The sequence below is a fragment of the Schistocerca serialis genome, chromosome 5, assembly GCF_023864345.2.
Source record: "Schistocerca serialis cubense isolate TAMUIC-IGC-003099 chromosome 5, iqSchSeri2.2, whole genome shotgun sequence".
Lineage (NCBI taxonomy): Eukaryota > Metazoa > Arthropoda > Insecta > Orthoptera > Acrididae > Schistocerca > Schistocerca serialis.
In genome coordinates, this window is record NC_064642.1 from 829,583,499 (window position 1) to 829,600,527 (window position 17,029).

Sequence of the window (17,029 nt, forward strand, 5' to 3'; positions counted from 1 at the left end):
GTCCCCCCCCACACGACAATAGGTAACATGCAAGATGGTGGAGCATGATGGACCAATACAAAAACACCACGTAAGGTGTCCTTCCCCAAATGGCACGCACTGACGACGGAAATTTGGAAGAAAAAAGGAGGTCAAACCCAAGAGGGGACCATCACAGAAGGCCGAAACGTTTGAGACTCCTTTTAGTCGCCTCTTACGACAGGCAGGAATACCGCGGGCCTATTCTTACCCCCGAACCCGCAGGGGGGAGTGGCAAGACGTGTCCCGCTGTGGATGGTGGTGGTGGTTGTTGGTATGTTTAAGGGGGGACTAAACAGCGAAGGTCATCAGTCCCCCATTCCAAAATCAGGCGAGCCGGAAATCTATGGAGCAGATAAAAACCAAAGGGGGAGGAGACGTCCCCCCAGGCGCTAAAAGAACACAAATGCAACAAGAAACACTACAGACAAGAACAGGACAGAGGAACATGGTTGGTTTGGGGGATTAAAGGGACCAGACTGCCATGGTCATCGGTCCCTTTTTCCAAAGACATAGAACACCCACAGAGAACAAAAACGAGGAACAGAAGAGATCACAGACGATACAGAACAGGAGAGACTGAGACAAAGACAAGACAAAACGAAACGAACGAAAACCACATAGAGATAAACGGTGGTTGGCCGACCATACAAATAAAAAAGGAAAAGCCAACCACTTAGAAACACATTAAAAAATCAGTGTAAAATCATAGGCCAAAGGCCAGAGTCGACACAAAACAAAAATAAAACAGAAACACTCAGATTAAATGATAAAATCCCCCTGCCCGAATAAAACGTAAAACTAAGTCAGCCATAGTGGAGTCGTCTGTTAAAAGGGCAGGGAGCGTATCAGGCAGCGCAAATGTCTGCCTGACCACAGCTAAAAGGGGGCAGGCCAACAGAATGTGGGCCACTGTCAAAGCCGCCCCGCAGCGACATACAGGAGGGTCCTCCCGGCGCAGTAAATAACTGTGTGTCAGCCGGGAGTGGCCAATGCGGAGCCGGCAAAGAACTACCGATTCCCTGCGAGTGGCTCGCAGGGATGACCGCCACACAGCCGTCGTCTCCTTGACAGCACGGAGTTTATTGGACAATGGCAGTTCGCGCCATTCCTCGTCCCATAGCGCCAAGATTTTGCGGCGGAAGACTGCCCGCAAATCAGTCTCTGGGAGGCCAAGGTCCAGAGATGGCTTGCTGGTGGCCTCTTTCGCCAGGCGGTCAACATGTTCGTTACCCGGGATACCGACATGACCGGGGGTCCACACAAAGACCACAGAGCGGCCGCAACAGGCAAGAGTATGCAGAGACTCGTGGATAGCCATCACCAGACGAGAACGAGGGAAACACTGGTCGAGAGCTCGTAAACCGCTCAGGGAATCGCTACAGATAACGAAGGACTCACCTGAGCAGGAGCGGATATACTCTAGGGCACGAAAGATGGCGACCAATTCAGCAGTGTAAACGCTGCAGCCATCCTGCAAGGAACGTTGTTCGGAACGGTCCCCTAGAGTGAGCGCATACCCGACACGACCAGCAACCATCGAACCGTCAGTGTAGACAATACCAGAGCCCTGATACGTGGCCAGGAGAGAATAAAAGCGGCGGCGGAAGGCCTCTGGAGGGACTGAGTCCTTCGGGCCCTGTGCCAGGTCCAGCCGAAGGCAAGGGCGACGAACACACCATGGGGGTGTATGCGAAGTAGCCCGGAAAGTAGGTGGAACAGTGAAAACCTGAAGCCCAGAGAGAAGCTCTTTGACACGGACCGCTATTGTACAACCAGACCGAGGCCGACGATCTGGCAGATGGACGACCGATCGCGGGAACAGGAGACGATAATTTGGATGCCCGGGCGAGCTGAGAACATGGGCAGCATAAGCGGCCAGCAAACGTTGGCGTCGGAACCGCAGGGGAGGGACACCTGCCTCCACGAGTAAGCTGTCCACAGGGCTGGTGCGGAAAGCACCAGTGGCAAGGCGTATCCCGCTGTGGAGAATTGGGTCCAGCACCCGCAACGCAGACGGGGATGCTGAACCATATGCCAGGCACCCATAATCCAGACGGGACTGGATTAACGCCTGGTAGAGCCGTAGCAGGGTAGAGCGGTCGGCTCCCCAGCGGGTGTGGCTCAAACACCGGAGTGCATTGAGATGCCGCCAACAAGTCTGTTTGAGCTGCCGGATATGAGGCAGCCAAGTCAACCGGGCATCGAAAACCACCCCCAAAAACCTGTGGGTCTCCACCACAGCAAGGAGTTCGTCGGCAAGATAAAGCCGCGGCTCAGGATGGACTGTTCGGCGCCGGCAGAAATGCATAACGCGGGTCTTGGCTGCCGAAAACTGAAACCCATGGGCTACAGCCCAAGACTGCGCCCTACGGATAGCGCCCTGTAGCTGACGTTCAACAGCTGCAATGCCAGTAGAGCTGTAGTAAAGGCAGAAGTCGTCAGCATACAGGGAAGCAGAGACAGAATTACCCACGGCCGCAGCAAGCCCGTTAATGGCTATTAAAAACAGACAGACACTTAAAACAGAGCCCTGTGGCACACCGTTCTCCTGGACGTGGGAGGAACTATACGAGGCCGCGACTTGCACGCGGAAGGTACGACACGACAGAAAATTGCGGATAAAAATCGGCAGAGGACCCCGAAGACCCCATCCATGAAGCGTAGAAAGAATGTGATGACGCCACGTCGTATCGTACGCCTTCCGCATGTCGAAAAAGACAGCGACCAGGTGCTGACGGCGGGAAAAGGCAGTACGGATGGCCGACTCCAGGCTCACCAGATTGTCGGCGGCGGAGCAGCCTTTACGCAACCCACCCTGAGACGGAGCCAGAAGGCCCCGAGACTCCATTACCCAATTCAAGCGCCGGCTCACCATCCGTTCAAGCAACTTGCAAAGAACGTTGGTGAGGCTAATGGGACGGTAGCTGTCCACCTCCAGAGGGTTCTTTCCAGGCTTCAAAACGGGGATGACAATGCCTTCCCGCCATTGCGACGGAAACTCCCCCTCGACCCAAAGACGGTTGTAAAGATCGAGAAGGCGCCGCTGGCAGTCCACTGAAAGGTGTTTCAGCATCTGACAGTGGATGCCATCTGGCCCAGGAGCGGTATCAGGGCAAGCAGCGAGGGCACTGCGAAATTCCCACTCACTAAATGGAGCATTGTAAGATTCTGGGTGGGTGGTGCGAAACGAAAGGCTCCGACGTTCCATCCGCTCTTTAATGGAGCGGAAGGCCTGGGGGTAATTCGCAGAAGCGGAACTCATAGCAAAATGCTCCGCTAAGCGATTTGCAATGACGTCGGAGTCAGTACAAACTGCTCCATTCAGTGAGAGCGCAGGGACGCTGACAGGTGGCCGATAGCCGTAGACGCGTCGAATCTTGGCCCACACCTGCGATGGAGTGACATGGAGGCCAATTGTGGACACATACCGCTCCCAGCACTCCTTCTTGCCTTGGCGGATAAGGAGGCGGGCCCGCGCACGCAGCCGTTTGAAGCCAATAAGGTGGTCGAGGGAGGGATGTCGCTTGTGACGCTGGAGCGCCCGCCGGCGATCTTTAATCGCTTCAGCGATCTCAGGCGACCACCAAGGCACAGCCTTCCGCCGAGGGGACCCACAGGAATGGGGAATGGCAGATTCGGCGGCAGTAACGATGCCGGTGGTGACCGATTGAACCACCGCATCAATGTCATCGGTAGAGAGAGGCTCAAAAGCGGCAGTGGAGGAGAACAAGTCCCAGTCAGCCTTATTCAGAGCCCATCTGCTAGGGCGCCCAGAAGAGTGGCGCTGTGGTAGTGACAAAAAGATCGGAAAATGGTCACTACCACACAGGTCGTCATGCACACTCCAGTGGACAGACGGTAAGAGGCTATGGCTACAGATGGAAAGGTCAATGGCGGAGTAGGTGCCATGCGCCACACTGAAGTGTGTGAAGGCACCATCATTTAACAGCGAGAGATCGAGCTGCGACAATAAATGCTCAACGATGGTGCCTCGACCTGTTGCCACTGACCCACCCCACAGAGGGTTATGGGCGTTGAAGTCGCCCAATACCAAGAAAGGTGGCGGCAATTGGGCGACCAGTGCAGCCAGGACATGCTGCGAGACATCACCATCCGGTGGAATGTAAAGACTGCAGATGGTAACAGCCTGTGGCGTCCACACGCGTACAGCGACAGCCTCTAAAGGCGTCTGGAGAGGAACAGACTCGCTGTGCAGAGTGTGAAGGACATATATGCAGACGCCACCAGACACCCTTTCATAAGCTGCTCGGTTCTTAAAATAACCCCGATAGCCACGGAGGGCGGGGGTTCGCATTGCTGGAAACCAAGTTTCCTGGAGAGCAATGCAGAAGAAAGGGTGAAGGCTGATAAGTTGGCGGAGCTCAGCGAGATGGTGGAAGAAACCGCTGCAGTTCCACTGGAGGATGGTATTGTCCATGGCTGAGAAAGGCGTGACGAGACTGGGAAGGCAGATTACGCCACTGGGTCACCTGCTGCCTCCGATGGAGCATCTGTACAAATGCCATCCATTGCGTCCGAGGGACCGGCGAGAGCGAGGTCCTCAGCGGACGCCAGAATCTCCACCTCGTCCTCAGAGGCAGAGCTTGTAGGAAGCGGTGGGATCGGTGCCACCGCAATACAGTTGGTCTTGGGGACTTTCTTCTTGGTCTGCTTGTCACGCTGCGCCTTCGGCGCTTCAGGCGGCATGGGCTTCACCGGGTCAGTCTCAGGGACAGACGACGACCGCGAGGCCCGACGACCAGGGACTGGCGGTTGTTTCAACCACTTGCGGGCGTCCGCTTTTCCACTGGTCGGAACTGGTGAAGGGAGAGCCCCAAGGGATCCCTTCCTGGCGAGAGCAGCCGAAGAAGTCTTACGCTTCTCCGGCTGGGAAGGGGGAACTGATGTCCCCGATGGTTGGGAGGGTGTTGCTCCTGGAGAAGATGGAGCAGGAGCAACAGGGTGTGAAGTGCCCCCCACAAGCAAGGGGGCCGGTGGATGCTGACCGATCTTAGAGCCGATTCGTGATGACGGGAGAACCGGCGTTGCAGCAGCGGCGTAAGTTGACGGCATTGCCACAGGATGGAGCCTCTCATATTTCCGTCTAGCCTCGGGGTAGGTCAGCCGGTCCAAGGTCTTATATTCCATTATCTTCCGTTCTTTCTGCAATATCCTACAGTCCGGTGAGCAGGGGGAATGGTGTTCTCCGCAGTTAACACAGATAGGAGGCGGGGCACATGGAGTATCGGGATGCGAAGGACGCCCGCAATCCCGACACGTCATGCTGGAAGTACAGCGCGATGACATGTGCCCGAACTTCCAGCATTTAAAACACCGCATCGGAGGAGGGATATATGGTTTCACATCACAACGGTAAACCATCACCTTAACCTTTTCGGGTAAGACATCACCCTCAAAGGCCAAGATGAAGGCACCGGTGGCGACCTGATTATCCCTCGGACCCCGATGGACGCGCCGGACGAAGTGAACACCTCGTCGTTCGAGGTTGGCGCGTAATTCATCGTCGGACTGCAGAAGAAGATCCCGGTGGAATATAATACCCTGGACCATGTTCAGACTCTTATGCGGCGTGATGCTAACGGAAACATCCCCCAACTTGTCACAATTGAGCAACCTCCGTGACTGGGCAGAGGATGCCGTTTTTATCAACACCGATCCAGACCGCATCTTGGACAAGCCCTCCACCTCACCGAACTTGTCCTCTAAATGTTCTACAAAGAACTGAGGCTTCACGGATAGAAAAGATTCCCCATCAGCTCTGGTACAGACAAGATATCTGGGCGAATACGTCTCAGTGTCACGCAATGCCTGTCGTTCCTCCCATGGTGTGGCGAGGGAGGGGAACGATTTGGGGTCATAAACGTTACCTTTAAAATGGGCTCTCGAACGCTTAGAGACTGCTGACGGCTGGCCGCCAGCGACAGATGATGTACCACGCTTCATTGCGGGTCATCCGCCCTGATGCCACCTACTCCGACCAAGGGCCCTCCCCACGGGCGCCACCCAGCCACAGCAAAGGCCACCTGGCAGGATGGCCATTGCCGGGAGTCCCGATGCCCCAGGGAGATGGGCATCTACTCCTTGGCATACGTGGGGAGTGAACGGCGCAGGCATCAGTAGAGCGATCCCTGTGTTGTCAGGGGGCTACAACCAAGAGGGTACATGGCGACCCCACCACAACGGACTGGCTACCGTGCTGGATCTTAGGTGCAAAAATGGCCAAAGTCGTCGTCACAGTTAAAAGAAACACTGCAGAGTGCAGCCTGGTAATCGCCCAAGAGATTGAAAACGAGCGGGACACCATGACAACGACGAGAAAGACGGCTATAGGTCTAATTGCACGAAGGATACAGTGCACCATGTAAGGTGCCCTTCCCCAATTGGCTCGCTCTTCGGAATAATTTAGATAGATGGAGGTCAAACCCGAGAGGGGACCATCACATAAGGCCGAAACGTTTGAGACTCCTTTTAGTCGCCTCTTACGACAGGCAGGAATACCGCGGGCCTATTCTTACCCCCGAACCCGCAGGGGGTGACAGAGGAACACCAGACAGAAAGAAACAGAAGAAAGGAGGATGGCCGGAGACTGGTTGACTGACCATGAGACCAAAAAAGGGAAAGAGTCAACCATCTGATGGCACACCAGAACAGCAACAGACACAAGGACAAAAGACACAGAAAGGGAAAGGTGCAGGACCTCCCTAAATCGAACCATAAAACGGACTACCACGGATAAAATTTAAAACGGCATCAGCCATGGAGGCATCGTCGGATAAAACCAAAGCCAAAGTGCCCAGTAGATTAAAAGATTGCCGGAGTGTGCGCAGTCGAGGACACTCCAGCAAAATGTGGCCGACCGTCAGCCGGGACCCACACCGACACAAGGGGGGGATCCTCCTGACGCAACAGATGGCCATGCGTCAGGTATGTATGGCCGATGCGCAGCCGACACAGGACTACCGAGTCCCTGCGAGAAGCCCGCAGGGAGGAACGCCACACATCGGTCGTCTCCTTGACAGCCCGCAGTTTATTCGGGGCTGTCATGCCACGCCACTCAGCAGCCCACATCCCAATCAGCTTACGGCGCAACACCAGCTGCTGGTCGCGAGCCATAAGGCCGATCTCCAAAGCCGGGGCGTCGATCGCCCCTTTGGCCAGCCTGTCTACACGTTCGTTCCCTGGGATGCCAACATGACCGGGCGTCCAAACCAGGACCACCGAACGACCAGAACGGGCAATGGCGGAAACAGCCTCCTGAATGGAGGACACCAGAGGAGAGGAGGGATAGCAGCGGTCGATGGCCTGAAGGCTGCTCTGGGAGTCACTGCAGATGACGACGGACCTACCTGAGCAGAAACGCATATGCTCAAGAGCGCGCAATATGGCCACCAGCTCTGCAGTAAAAATACTGCAGCCAGCCGGCAAGGAGCGCTGCTCAACATGGGCACCATGAGCAAAAGAGTAGGCAGTGCGACCATCAACCTGGGAATCATCAGTGTAGACAGTCTCACAGTCCGAAAATGAGGCGAGGAGAGCAAGAAAACGGCGACGGAGGGCCACAGGCGGAACCGAGTCCTTGGGTCCCTGTGCCAAGTCCAGACGGACGGACGGCCGGGACAAACACCAGGGAGGCGTAGGTGCACGGACCCGGAAGGGAGGCGGAAGAGGGAATGAACCCAATTACGACAGCAGGGGCCGGATACGGACAGCTACGGAAAGCCCAGACCTAGGTCGCCGTTCGGGCAGCTGGAGGACCATGGCAGGGAAAAGCAGGCGACGATTGGGATGGCCTGGCGAGCAATGCACGTGGACAGCATAGTCGGCGAGCAGTCGATGGCGGCGAATCCGCAGCGGAGGAACCCCGGCCTCCACCAGTAGACTATCCACGGGGCTCGTACGAAAAGCGCCAGTTCCAAGCCGGACCCCACAGTGGTGTATGGGGTCTAACAACTTCAACACTGAGGGTGATGCAGACCCATAGGCCAGGCTCCCATAATCAAGCCGAGACTGCACAAGGGCTCTGTACAATCGCAGCAGCGTGCAGCGATCCGCACCCCAAGACGTGTGGCTAAGGCAGCGGAGGGCGTTGAGGTGCCGCCAGCATTTTTGCTTCAGCTGAGTAATATGAGGAACCCATGTGAGCCGGGCATCAAACACGAGTCCCAAGAAGCGGCAAGTGTCCACCACTTCAAGCAGGTGGCCGTCGAGGTAAAGTTCAGGATGAGGGTGGACCGTCCGACGCCTGCAGAAGTGCATAACTCGAGTCTTGGCTGCAGAGAACTGAAAACCGTGAGTCAGAGCCCATGATGCTGCCTTCCGAACGGCTACCTGCAACCTGCGTTCTGCGACTCCCGTAGTCGTGGAGCTAAATGAGATGCAGAAGTCATCGGCATACAAAGAAGGAGACACCGACGACCCCACGGCTGCAGCCAGACCATTAATGGCCACTAGAAATAACGAGACGCTCAACACCGAGCCCTGCGGGACCCCATTTTCCTGTATATAAGAGGAACTAGAGGTGGCACCGACTTGCACCCGGAAAGAGCGGCGCAATAAAAAGCTTTGAAGAAAAGCCGGGAGCCGACCACGAAGACCCCACCCATGCAACGTGGCGAGGATGTGATGCCTCCATGTGGTGTCATACGCCTTCCGCAGATCGAAAAATACAGCAACAAGGTGCTGACGTCGGGCAAAAGCCGTACGGACAGCAGATTCCAGCCGCACCAAATTGTCCACTGCAGACCGGCCCCGACGGAAGCCACCCTGGGATGGAGCGAGGAGACCGCGCGACTCAAGGACCCAACACAAACGCCGCCCCACCATACGTTCGAGCAATTTGCACAAAACGTTCGTGAGGGTAATGGGACGATAGCTGTCCACCGCCAGTGGGTCCGCACCGGGCTTCACGATGGGGACAATAAGACCCTCTCGCCATTGCGACGGGAACACGCCCTCGTTCCAAATGCGGTTAAAGATGGCGAGGATGTGTGTCTGGCAGTCCCTGGAGAGATGCTTCAGCATCTGCGCATGGATGCAGTCCGGTCCTGGTGCTGTATCAGGGCAATCGGCGAGGGCAGCGAGGAGTTCCCTCTCACTGAAAGGAGCATTGTATGTTTCATAATGACGCGTGTGGAAGGAGAACGGCGTCCGCTCGGCTCGCTCCTTTAGAGAGCGAAAGGCGGGAGGATAGGATGCAGTCGCAGAGCTCTGAGCAAAGTGCGCGGCTAGCCGTTCAGCAATGGCGGCAGCGTCCGTGCAGACAGCGCCGTCCAAGGAGAGCCCAGGGACACCCACAGGGGTCTGGGAGCCATAAATCCGCCGGATACGAGACCACACGTGCGAGGACGAGACACGGGAGCCCAGGGAGGAGACGTACCTCTCCCAGCACTCCTGCTTACGCCGTGCAATAAGTCGACGGGCGAAGGCACGGAGCCTCTTAAAGGCGATGAGGGTCTCCAGAGACGGGTGCCGCCTATGACGCTGGAGAGCCCGCCTACGGTCGCGAATAGCCTCAGCAATCTCCGGCGACCACCAGGGGACAGCCTTCCGCCGAGGGAGGCCAGAGGAACGGGGGATGGTAGCCTCGGCCGCTGAAACGATGGACGTGGTTAAAACACGGACCACCTCGTCAATGTCACCCTGTGGGGGAGACGCAATGGTTACAGCGGAAGTAAAAGCTGGCCAGTCAGCCCTGTGGAAAGCCCAGCGGGGCAAGCGCCCAGAAGAATGACACTGTGGCAGTGACAAATAGATGGGAAAATGGTCACTACCACACAGGTCAGGATGCACCCTCCAGTGGAGGGATGGGACAAGTCCAGGGCTGCAAATAGAGAGATCGATGGCCGAGAACGAGCCATGGGCCACACTGAAATGCGTGGGAGCACCGGTGTTTAAGAGGCTAAGGTCGAGCTGAGCCAACACATGCTCCACGGCCCGACCACGATCATCGGAGACAGTCCCACCCCATAGAGGGTTGTGGGCATTGAAATCGCCCAGCAGCAAAAAAGGTGGCGGCAGTTGTGCTATCAGAGCAGCCAGGACATGCTGCGCGACAGTACCATCAGGTGGAAGGTAAATACTGCAGACGGTGATAGCCTGTGGCGTCCACACCCGAACAGCGACAGCCTCTAAAGCTGTGTGTAGAGGTACAAACTCGCTGTGAAGAGAGTTCAGGACATATATGCAGACGCCACCAGACACCCTTTCGTAAGTTGCCCGGTTCTTAAAATAACCCCGATAGCCACGGAGGGCGGGGGTTCGCATTGCTGGAAACCAAGTTTCCTGCAGAGCAATGCAAAGGAAAGGATGACGGCTGATAAGTTGGCGGAGCTCAGCTAGATGGTGGAAGAAACCGCTGCAGTTCCACTGGAGGATGTTATTAGCCATGGATGGGAAAGGCGTGAAGGGACTGGGGAGGCAGACTACGCCTCCGGGGCCCCTGCTGCTACAGAGTCACCACCTGGAAAACAGCCATCTACTGCATCCGAGGGACTGGCGAGATCCATGTCCTCAGCGGACGCCAGAATCTCCACCTCATCCTCAGACGCAGAGCTTGTAGGAAGCGGTGGAATGGGTGCCACCGCAATGTCAGTAGCCTTGGGGAGTGTCTTCTTCTGCTGCTTCTCGCGCCGTGCCTTTGGTGGCGCAGGCTGGGAGGGCGCAACTGGGTCGGTCTCAGGGACAGACGATGACCGTGTGTCCCGACGACCAGGGACTGGCGGTTGTTTGAGCCACTTGCGGCCGTCGGCTTTGGAACCGGTCGGAGCGTGCGAAGGAAGGTCCCCAAGGGACCCCTTCCTTACGAGAGGAGCCGAAGAAGTCTTACGCTTCTCCGGCTGGGAAGGGGGGACTGATGTCCCCGATGGTTGGGGGGGTGTTGCTCCTGAAGTAGATGGAGCAGGAGCAACAGGAGGTTTAGTGCCCCCCACCATCAAGGGGGCAGGTGTGGGACTTCGACTCTGGGAGCTGACCGGTGCGGATGGAATTGTAGAAGGAGTGACAGTTGCGGCATATGAAGCTGTCATGCGCACCGGATGAAGTCGATCATATTTTCGCTTCGCCTCAGTGTACGTCAGGCGGTCGAGAGTCTTTATTTCCATGATCTTCCGCTCCTTCTGCAGAATCGGACAGTCTGGCGAGCAAGGCGGATGGTGCGCACCACAGTTCACACAGATTGGAGGCGGCGCACAGGGATGATCTGGATGGGAAGGTCGACCGCAATCGCGACAGACGAGGTCGGACGCACAGCGGGAAGACATGTGGCCGAACTTCCAACACTTGAAGCACCGCATCGGGGGAGGGATATACGGCTTGACATCACAACGGTACACCATCACCTTGACCTTCTCAGGTAACGTGTCACCCTCGAAGGCCAAGATGAAGGCACCGGTGGCAACTTGACGATCCCTCGGACCCCGGTGGACGCGCCGGACGAAATGGACACCTCGGCGCTCCAAGTTGGCGCGCAGCTCGTCGTCGGACTGTAAAAGCAGATCCCTGTGAAAGATAATGCCCTGGACCATGTTCAGACTCTTATGGGGCGTGATAGTGACAGAGACATCCCCCAGCTTAGTACAAGCGAGCAAGGCCCGCGACTGGGCAGAGGATGCCGTTTTTATCAACACCGATCCGGACCGCATCTTGGACAAGCCCTCCACCTCCCCAAACTTGTCCTCTAAATGCTCGACAAAGAACTGAGGCTTCACGGACATAAAAGATTCCCCGTCAGATCTGGTACAGACGAGATATCGGGGCGAGTATCTTTCGCTCTCATTCATAGCCCTTCGTTCCTCCCATGGTGTGGCCAGGGAGGGGAACGATTTGGGGTCATACACGTTAGCCTTGAATTGAGCTTTGGAACGCTTAGAGACTGCTGACGGCTGGCCGCCAGCAAGAGAAGATGTACCACGCTTCATTGCGGGTCATCCGCCCTGATGCCACCTACTCCGACCAAGGGCCCTCCCCACGGGCGCCACCCAGCCACAGCAAAGGCCACCTGGCAGGATGGCCGTTGCCGGGAGTCCCGATGCCCCAGGGAGATGGGCATCTACTCCTTGGCATACGTGGGGAGTGAACGGCGCAGGCATCAGTAGAGCGATCCCTGTGTTGTCAGGGGGCTACAACCAAGAGGGTACATGGCGACCCCACCACAACGGACTGGCTACCGTGCTGGATCTTAGGTGCAAAATGGCCAAGGTCGTCGTCACAGTTAAAAGAAACACTGCAGAGTGCAGCGTGGTAATCGCCCAAGAGATCGAAAACGAGCGGGACACCATTGCAACGACGAGAAAGACGGCTATAGGTCTAATTGCACGAAGGATACAGTGCACCATGTAAGGTGCCCTTCCCCAATTGGCTCGCTCTTCGGAATAATTTAGATAGATGGAGGTCAAACCCGAGAGGGGACCATCACATAAGGCCGAAACGTTTGAGACTCCTTTTAGTCGCCTCTTACGACAGGCAGGAATACCGCGGGCCTATTCTAACCCCCGAACCCGCAGGGGGGTCGCTACAGATGACGAAGGACTCACCTGAGCAGGAGCGGATATACTCTAGGGCTCGAAAGATGGCGACCAGCTCAGCAGTGTAAACGCTGCAGCCAGCCGGCAAGGAACGTTGTTCGAAATGTTCCCCTAGAGTGAGCGCATAACCGACTCGACCAGCAACCATCGAGCCGTCGGTGTAAACAATGCCAGAGCCCTGATACGTGGCCAGGATGGAATAAAAGCGGCGGCGGAAAGCCTCTGGAGGGACCGAGTCCTTCGAGCCCTGTGCCAAGTCGAGCCGAAGGCAAGGGCGAGGAACACACCACGGGGGTGTACGCAGAGGCGCCTGGAAAGGAGGCGGAACAGGGAAAAACCCAAGCCCGCAGAGAAGCTCCTTGACGCGTATGGCGATCGGACAACCCGACCGGGGCCGACGTTCCGGCAGACGGACGACTGACGGCGGGAACAGGAGACGATAGTTAGGATGCCCGGGCGAGCTTAGAACATGGGCAGCATAAGCGGCTAGCAAACGTTGGCGTCGGAACCGCAGGGGAGGGACACCTGCCTCCACGAGTAAGCTGTCCACAGGGCTGGTGCGGAAAGCACCAGTGGCAAGGCGTATCCCGCTGTGGAGAATTGGGTCCAGCACCCGCAACGCAGACGGGGATGCTGAGCCATATGCCAGGCACCCATAATCCAGACGGGACTGGATTAACGCCTGGTAGAGCCGTAACAGGGTAGAGCGGTCGGCTCCCCAGCGGGTGTGGCTCAAACATCGCAGTGCATTGAGATGCCGCCAACACGCCTGTTTGAGCTGCCGGATATGAGGCAGCCAAGTCAACCGGGCATCGAAAACCACCCCCAAAAACCTGTGCGATTCCACCACCGAAAGAAGTTCGCCGTTAAGAGAAAGCTGCGGCTCCGGGTGGACAGTACGTCGCCGGCAGAAATGCATAACGCAGGTCTTGGCTGCCGAAAACTGAAACCCATGCGCTACAGCCCAAGACTGTGCCCTACGGATAGCGCCCTGTAGTTGACGTTCAACAGCTGCAATGCCGGGAGAGCTGTAATAAAGGCAGAAGTCGTCAGCATACAGGGAAGCGGAGACAGAGTTTCCCACGGCCGCAGCAAAACCGTTAATGGCTATTAAAAACAGACAGACACTTAAAACGGAGCCCTGTGGCACACCGTTCTCCTGGACGTGGGAGGAACTATACGAGGCAGCGACTTGCACGCGGAAGGTACGACACGACAGAAAATTGCGGATAAAAATCGGCAGAGGACCCCGAAGACCCCATCCATGAAGCGTAGAAAGAATGTGATGACGCCACGTCGTATCGTACGCCTTCCGCATGTCGAAAAAGACAGCGACCAGGTGCTGACGGCGGGAAAAGGCAGTACGGATGGCCGACTCCAGACTCACCAGATTGTCGGCGGCGGAGCGGCCTTTACGGAACCCACCCTGAGACGGAGCCAGAAGGCCCCGAGACTCCAGTACCCAATGCAAGCGCCGGCTCACCATCCGTTCAAGCAACTTGCAAAGAACGTTGGTGAGGCTAATGGGACGGTAGCTGTCCACCTCCAGAGGGTTCTTTCCAGGCTTCAAAACGGGGATGACAATGCCTTCCCGCCATTGCGACGGAAACTCCCCCTCGACCCAAAGACGGTTGTAAAGATCGAGAAGGCGCCGCTGGCAGTCCACTGAAAGGTGTTTCAGCATCTGACAGTGGATGCCATCTGGCCCAGGAGCGGTATCAGGGCAAGCAGCGAGGGCACTGCGAAATTCCCACTCACTAAATGGAGCATTGTAAGATTCCGGGTGGTTGGTGCGAAACGAAAGGCTCCGACGTTCCATCCGCTCTTTAATGGAGCGGAAGGCCTGGGGGTAATTCGCAGAAGCGGAACTCAGAGCAAAATGCTCTGCTAAGCGATTTGCAATGACGTCGGAGTCAGTACAAACTGCTCCATTCAGTGAGAGCGCAGGGACGCTGACAGGTGGCCGATAGCCGTAGACGCGTCGAATCCTGGCCCAGACCTGCGATGGAGTGACATGGAGGCCAATTGTGGACACATACCGCTCCCAGCACTCCTTCTTGCCTTGGCGGATAAGGAGGCGGGCCCGCGCACGCAGCCGTTTGAAGGCGATAAGGTGGTCGAGGGAGGGATGTCGCTTGTGACGCTGGAGCGCCCGCCGGCGATCTTTAATCGCTTCAGCGATCTCAGGCGACCACCAAGGCACAGCCTTCCGCCGAGGGGACCCACAGGAATGGGGAATGGCAGATTCGGCGGCAGTAACGGTGCCGGTGGTGACCGATTGAACCACCGCATCAATGTCATCGGTAGAGAGAGGCTCAAAAGCGGCAGTGGAGGAGAACAAGTCCCAGTCAGCCTTATTCAGAGCCCATCTGCTAGGGCGCCCAGAAGAGTGGCGCTGTGGTAGTGACAAAAAGATCGGAAAGTGGTCACTACCACACAGGTCGTCATGCACACTCCATTGGACAGACGGTAAGAGGCTATGGCTACAGATTGAAAGGTCAATGGCGGAGTAGGTGCCATGCGCCACACTGAAGTGTGTGAAGGCACCATCATTTAACAGCGAGAGATCGAGCTGCGACAATAAATGCTCAACGGTGGTGCCTCGACCTGTTGCCACTGACCCACCCCACAGAGGGTTATGAGCGTTGAAGTCGCCCAATAGCAAGAAAGGTGGCGGCAATTGGGCGACCAGTGCAGCCAGGACATGCTGCGAGACATCACCATCCGGTGGAACGTAAAGACTGCAGACGGTAACAACCTGTGGCGTCCACACGCGTACAGCGACAGCCTCTAAAGGCGTCTGGAGAGGGACAGACTCGCTGTGCAGAGTGTGAAGGACATATATGCAGACGCCACCAGACACCCTTTCATAAGCTGCTCGGTTCTTATAATAACCCCGATAGCCACGGAGGGCGGGGGTTCGCATTGCTGGAAACCAAGTTTCCTGGAGAGCAATGCAAAAGAAAGGGTGAAGGCTGATAAGTTGACGGAGCTCAGCTAGATGGTGGAAGAAACCGCTGCAGTTCCACTGGAGGATGGTGTTGTCCATGGCTGGGAAAGGCGTGACGGGACTGGGAAGGCAGATTACGCCACTGGGTCACCTGCTGCCTCCGATGGAGCATCCGTGCAAATGCCATCCATTGCGTCCGCGGGACCGGCAAGAGCGAGGTCCTCAGCGGACGCCAGAATCTCCACCTCGTCCTCAGAGGCAGAGCTTGTAGGAAGCGGCGGGATCGGTGCCACCGCATTATAGTTGGTCTTGGGGACTTTCTTCTTTTTGTGCTTGTCACGCTGTGCCTTCGGCGCTTCAGGCTGCATGGGCTTCACTGGGTCAGTCTCAGGGACAGACGACGACCGCGAGGCCCGACGACCAGGGACTGGCGGTTGTTTCAACCACTTGCGGGCGTCCGCTTTTCCGCTGGTCGGAACTTGCGAAGGGAGGTCCCCAAGGGATCCCTTCCTGGCGAGAGCAGCCGAAGAAGTCTTACGCTTCTCCGGCTGGGAAGGGGGAGCTGATGTCCCCGAAGGTTGGGAGGGAGTTGCTCCTGAAGAAGATGGAGCAGGAGCAACAGGGTGTGAAGTGCCCCCCACAAGCAAGGGGGCCGGTGGATGCTGACCGATCTTAGAGCCGATTCGTGACGACGGGAGAACCGTCGTTGCAGCAGCGGCGTAGGTGGACGGCATTGCCACAGGATGGAGCCTCTCATATTTCCGTCTAGCCTCGGGGTAGATCAGCCGGTCCAAGGTCTTATATTCCATTATCTTCCGTTCTTTCTGCAATATCCTACAGTCCGGCGAGCAGGGGGAATGGTGTTCTCCGCAGTTAACACAGATAGGAGGCGGGGCACATGGAGTATCGGGATGCGAAGGACGTCCGCAATCCCGACACGTCATGCTGGAAGTACAGCGAGATGACATGTGCCCGAACTTCCAGCATTTAAAACACCGCATCGGAGGAGGGATATATGGTTTCACATCACAACGGTAAACCATCACCTTAACCTTTTCGGGTAAGACATCACCCTCAAAGGCCAAGATGAAGGCACCGGTGGCGACCTGATTATCCCTCGGACCCCGATGGACGCGCCGGACGAAGTGAACACCTCGTCGTTCGAGGTTGGCGCGTAAGTCATCGTCGGACTGCAGAAGAAGATCCCGGTGGAATATAATACCCTGGACCATGTTCAGACTCTTATGCGGCGTGATGCTAACGGAAACATCCCCCAACTTGTCACAATTGAGCAACCTCCGTGACTGGGCAGAGGATGCCGTTTTTATCAACACCGATCCAGACCGCATCTTGGACAAGCCCTCCACCTCACCGAACTTGTCCTCTAAATGCTCTACAAAGAACTGAGGCTTCACGGATAGAAAAGATTCCCCATCAGCTCTGGTACAGACAAGATATCTGGGCGAATACGTCTCAGTGTCACGCAATGCCTGTCGTTCCTCCCATGGTGTGGCGA